Source organism: Narcine bancroftii, chromosome 3 (assembly GCF_036971445.1).
Source record: "Narcine bancroftii isolate sNarBan1 chromosome 3, sNarBan1.hap1, whole genome shotgun sequence".
Lineage (NCBI taxonomy): Eukaryota > Metazoa > Chordata > Chondrichthyes > Torpediniformes > Narcinidae > Narcine > Narcine bancroftii.
The window spans coordinates 98,182,511-98,188,872 of NC_091471.1; positions in this window are offsets into that span (position 1 = coordinate 98,182,511).

Genomic DNA, 6,362 nt, shown 5'->3' on the forward strand with positions numbered 1-6,362 from the left:
TCAGGCATGAATTAAGGAATTTCACAAAAAAATTAAAGTGAAACTGAAGACATTTATAAAGGTGTAAATTAGTTAATCTAATAGAAGCATCTGAAGTTGGATAGTGTCGGTGAATAGAAGTACTATTGTTACTTGTCAAAACTATCAGAAGGTGTTTGGCCAAGTTCCATACAGAAACCTATGGCTGTGGTAAATACTCCTGGGATAAAGAAGGAAGAAGTAAATTAGTTAATAAATTGGCTAAATAATAGGAAACAAAGGGAAGTGATTTATTTTGCAGGCATAATTGGACAGCTGCAGCCAGGGTGGTGCCTCAGGATTCAATCTTGACAGTTCACAAACTTTATATCCAAGACCTCTGCATCTCTTGCATTTAGATGTCAGACATCAAAGTGTCAAAAGCATATAAAATCCTGTCACTTCTTTTTGTTTTATTTGTTTAAGCCTTTATAAACTAACTCTTAATGATCCCCCATGATTTCCTTAAATTAACCAGTCTATAGGTTTTTTTATTGGCATGTAGTCAACTGCTGATCTCAGGATGTGTTTATTTAGAACTTTCTCCCCATCTCCTGACACTCCACATGGCATAAAAACTGTGATAAACAGAACAACCTAATCAAATGCAGATTTTCCAAGCAGTTAGTGCTTGGAAAGTTAGTGCCTTTTTCTTTCCACTCACATACCACTTTAAGTAAATCCCTATGCCATAAGTGCTCTATGATTAGTAAAGGATGGCTTAAGGTGGTATGTGGGTGGGAAGGGAAGATTGAGAATCACTGCTCTAGTCCTAATTGTCACTGAAATATTTTGCTGGAGAAAAATTGTCATTGGTGCATTTCCTTTGGAGTTATGAAACCATGCACATAACGAGTCAATTAAGTATGATTAAAACAGTGGTTTTCAAACTTTTTTGTTTCCACCCACATACCACCTTAAGCCATCCCTTACTAATCACAGAGCACCTATGGCATACTTAAAGTGGTATGTGAGTGGAAAGAAAAAGGTTGAGAAAAATTGAGTTAAGCAATACATCTGTGTCTAGAGTGTGACTACCTGAAACAATTTATCAAGAAATTAACAGAATTTATAAATAGGCTTTATGAAACATTAAAATTAGAATATCTTGATTTCCAGCTGTTGTCAGAAATAAAGAATATATTGTCTACAATTCAAGCTGGGGAAATACATTGTTCTTTGGGTTTTTAGCATAATGGACCAGGAAATATACATGCAAGTCTGAGTTACTTATTTTAGCATCAGTTGTTGTAGAAAAGCTTCCAAATAATTTTAAGGGAATTTGAGGAACAACTAGAAAAATACAGACTGATATAGAGAGAGAGACAGCTTAGATTCAACTAAAGAGGTCAGACTTAACTGATCTATTGCATTTTGTTGTAGATCATTCGAATACTTTTATAGATTTATTTTAAATTATATCTTCATCTATATATGTGATTATTATGTGCTGTGTATTGCATGTGTATATGTGTGTACCGTGGTCTATGGAAAATTATCTGGTTATATTTGTACAGTCAGATGATAGTAAACATAAAATTGATCATTCTGAACAACTGAAATTCAGTGTATAGTCTACTTAACTCAGGAGATTAATAGCCAGAAAACTGTCATGGAGTCTATAGTAAATAGGCATATTGAATATGGAAAATCACTCATAGATGTCCAATATGTAGAAGGCTTCCAGGTTCAAGTTTATTATCACCTGACTGTGCACAAGCAGCCCGATGGTATGGCATTTCTCCAGATTATAGAGCACACACACACATATACACACAATATACAGGACATAATAATTACAGAGAGACAAAAAATATAATTTAATATAAAAATGTGTAATATTTTGGGATGATTTACTCAGCTTTTTCCCAGTCTGGCAGTCCTTATCTCCTTCTCGATGGTAATATGTCAAAGATAATTTGTGGAGGATTGAAATTGTCTTCTCTGAGCCTGATTTAAGCAACATTCGTGGTAAATGTCATGAATAGAGGAAAGGGAGACCCTGGTGATCTTCTCTGCCATATTGATGATCCTCTTCTAGTCCAATGCTTTGATGCAGCCAGCTAGGACACCATCAATTCTGGTCCTGTAAAAAGTTGTCAAGATAGGAGTCAGTAGCTTTCCCTTACTCAAACTCCCTAGGAAGTGTAGACGCTGCTGTGTCTTCCTGACGAACAAGGTGATATTCATCAAGGATAGGTCTTTCTTTTTATGTACACTAAGGCACTTTGTACTCTCCATTCTCTCTATGACAGAATCATTGATGTGTAATGAAGAATGATCGACCTTTGTCCTCTTGAAGATCACCATCATCTCCTTCGGCTTGTCCTCGATGAGTCTCAGTTTGTCGTTCTCATACAATTTGACGAGATTGTAGCAGGACCTGTCCACAAAATGACTGATGAACATGATGACTGCGCGGACCTAGGGGTGACAATGGTCGTCATCCCAGGTGACCTCCCAGGCCAATGCTCTGATGTCTCAGGGCCCTGATGTCAGCATCTTGGGGCCAGATAAGCACGATGGCCAGAGCAATAAACCAGTCTCGCTTTCCAAGGTTTTGGTGTGCGTGTCATTCTTCTCCACGCTCGCGTAGCATGAAAGCCATCTTGGTGAGCCTGACAGGTACAATCAGAAGTTGGACCCAAAGATGACAGACCAGGTGGAGCCAGTGATCATCTGCGCAGTCACTCAGGCTCCAAATGTTTTGGGTGTCGCAGGCCGAGGTTCAGTTCCAATTTTGCCCCATCACCGCCGTCGACATCCACTACTTCTATGTCATGAACACACATGATCAAGGCACAGCGACAAGGGTCATAGATTTTCTACGGGAGCCTCTGGAGCAAGGCATATACATAGCCCTCATATAGCTGTTAACCCCCACTTTCAGGCTCTCCTGGCTTGAGCCCACTGCCAGATTGCTGTATATGGATGAACTGAGAGGTCAGGGCCCTGTCTGCCCCAATGAGTGAGATCCTCACTCTAACTGAGGGCTACAAACCTTGCGTGCTCTTGGAGCAGATTTTTCTGGAGCAGCTACCCAAGGATATCGAACTCTTCCTCATGGATGAGGACTGCAGTGACCCTCAGAGGGTTGCAGCTTAGGTGGACATGCTCTGGAGAGTGAAAAAGGACACCAGTGCCATCATAGACCAAATCTATAAGCCCCATGAACAGCCACCTGTGAGATCAAGACCAGCAGAGAGGCAAGTTAATACCCTGGGACAGTTAAGCTACTATCATCAGCTCCTCAATGTGGAGGCTTATTGATTCTGCTCGCCCTGCAGGTTCCCAGAAAGTGTCATTGATGGCTGTGGTGGTTGGCCCACATGATAGCCTCCTCTATGTCTTGGACTCCTTGTCAGGCAGGTGTTTCCTGGATGACACTGGTACCGAGATAAGCGTCCTATCCTCTGTATGCCTCAACACCCACAATGGCAAGCAGGGCCCAGCATTGAGGGGAGCCAACAGCTCCTCAATTTGGACTTTTGGGACCTGCACTACTCCCCTTTGTTTTGGCAATAACCGCTTTACATGGACCTTCACCATCGCAGCAGTGGCACTCCTGGGGGTTGACTTCCTTCATATCCACTGCTTGCTTGTCGACCTCAAGACATACCAGAACTGTTCAGATTCTGCCTCTGGGGGAAACCAAGCTACCTGGACTCTATAACACTTTCAGACAATGAATTCACCCGCGTCCTGGTGGAGTTCCCTTCAATAATGGTACCATACTTTTCTGTAGCTGAGCAATGTGGGTAAGGCATCACATTTTGACCAAGGGACCCTCTGTCTCATGCTGGAGTGTGCCGACTCTTTCCCAAAAAGCTCAGCCTAGAAAAGGAGAAGTTTAAAAAATGGATGATTTGGGGAGTGTATGGAGCTCCATCCGTCCCTGGGCTTCTGCCCTCCATATGATGCCCAAATAAGCAGGAGGTTGGAGACCATGTGATGTCTACTGCCACCCTAATGAGGCTACCATGCCCCACATCCAATACTTTGCAGCCAATCTGCATGGGGCAAAGGTGTTCTCCAAGTTGGACCTCATCCAGGGGTACTTCTAAATCCCAATTCACCCCCAGGACATTCCCAAGACCTCAATTATAAACCTCTTTGGCTTGTTTGAATTTCTCCACATGCCCTTGGGTCTAAAGAATGTGGCACAAACTTTACAGCGGCTGATCGACACAGTGGGCTGGGACCTCCCATTTGTGTTCATCTATTTGGACAATATCCTCATTGCCAGCTGCAGCCAAAAAGACTACGCCACCAACCTGAAACAGTTGAGTGAGTAGGGGCTGACGATCAACCCCACAAAGTTGCTAATTTGGCTTGGACATCATGGACTTTCTGGGGCACACGATAAACAGACACATAGCTACACCCCTCCCCAAGAAGGTTGAGGCAATCCGGCATTCCTCTAAGCCATTTTACTCTAAAAAGGCTTCAGGAATTCACAAGTATGATAAACTTTTACCATAGGTTCATACTGGTAGCGGCACGCATCATGCGCCCCCTCTTCATGCTGATGGCAAGCAAGTCAAAAGACAATACTTGAGACGATGAGACTTCGAGGGCATTCCAGAATGCCTAGATGGGAGGCTCCTACCACCTCCAGCACAGTAGTATGAGGTGTACTGGAACACCTCACTGGAGGCCAGTGGCAACCCCTGGCCTTTTTCAGCAGGCACCTCCACCCTCCAGAGCTCAAATATAGCGCTTTCAACTGAGAGCTATTGGCACAGTACCTGGTGGTAAGAAATTTTCATTCCTTTTTGGAAGTTTGACAATTCAAGGTTTTCATCGATCTCAAGTCATTGACCTTCACCTTCCATAAGGTATCAGATCCGTGGTTGGCCCAACAACAGAGACAATTGTCCTACATGTCTGAATGTACCACAAACATACAGCACATCATGGGGTAAAGCAACGTGGTAGCTGACGCTCTATCATGCTCCACAATCGAGTCAGTACATGCTCTGTCCCAGGGGGTCTACTATATGGACCTCGCCAAAGCGCAGCAGCAGGACCCTGAGATTCCCGCGTATAGAACTGCTGTCTCCAGTCTCAGTGTGGAAGATATCCCTGTCAGCCCAGGTATCCTGACACTGCTGTGTGATGTCTCTACCAGCAGCCTTGCCCATCATTCTGGCTGCATGGAGGCACCAGGTTTTCTACACCATCCATAACCTAGTGCATCCTGCTATCCAAGCCACGGTCAAAATGATGGCTAGCAGGTTTGTCTGGCACGGCCTCCATAAGCAGGTCAGCCAGTGGGCCAAAACCCGCACGAACCGCCAGTTGTCCAATGTGCAGGTTCACACGAAAGTGCCCACACAGACTTTTAAACCAGTGCGGCACAGGTTCAGCCATGTACACATTGACTTAATGGGGCCGTTACCTGTTTCCTATGGGGCAAGATACCACTTGACCATGGTTTACTGCTCCATGAGGTGTCCAAAGGCAGTCCTGCTGGCTGATATCACCACCAAATTCTGTGGAAGGGCACTCATCGATACATGGGTGTCCAGATTCAGGGTCCCAAAGCACCTAACCTCAGAGAGGTGGACACAATTCACTTTGGGCTCTGGGCAGCACTGGCTAACTTCCTGGGGACACAGCTCCACCACTCCATGGCGTAACATCCTCAGGACAATGGGTTGGTGGAGCAGTTTCACAGGCACCTCAAGGCAGCCTTGATGACTCAGTTCAAAGGCCCCAAATGGGTGGATGAACTGCCTTGGGTCCTGTTGGGGATTCGAACTGTGCTGAAGGAGGACTTCAAGGCATCAGCAGAGCTGGTCTATGGAGTGCCCTTAATCATTCCCAGGGAGTTCCTGGCTCCCAATAAATGCCCAGAAGATCCCACAGCAACCCTCGAGAACTTCCAGTGAAATCTGGGGTTCCTGGTCCTGCAGCAACCTCCACAACTAGACCAGCCCAAACCTAATGTCCCCAGGGACATAAAGACTTGTCAGTATGTATTTGTGAGAAGGGACTCACACCGGCTGCCCCTACAACAACCCTACGAAAGTTCCTACAGGGTTGTCAGGGACAACAGCTCTACCTCCGTCCTCGACATCAGTGGTAAGGAGGGGACTTTTACCATTGACCACCTGAAACCAACATAGCTGGGCTGTAATGAGCCAGTCTTCACTCCTCCCCTGCGATGCAGGGGCAGACCACCCAAAGCAATGGATAATGGCCTGGTAGCTGGTTCTGGGGGGTGGGTGGTTGTGTAGAAGCCCATGCACGGAAATGTGGACTGGCCCACAAAATGGCCAACAAACATGGCGACTCCGCGGACCTCAGCATGACCCACAGTCATCCCAGGTGACTTCCCG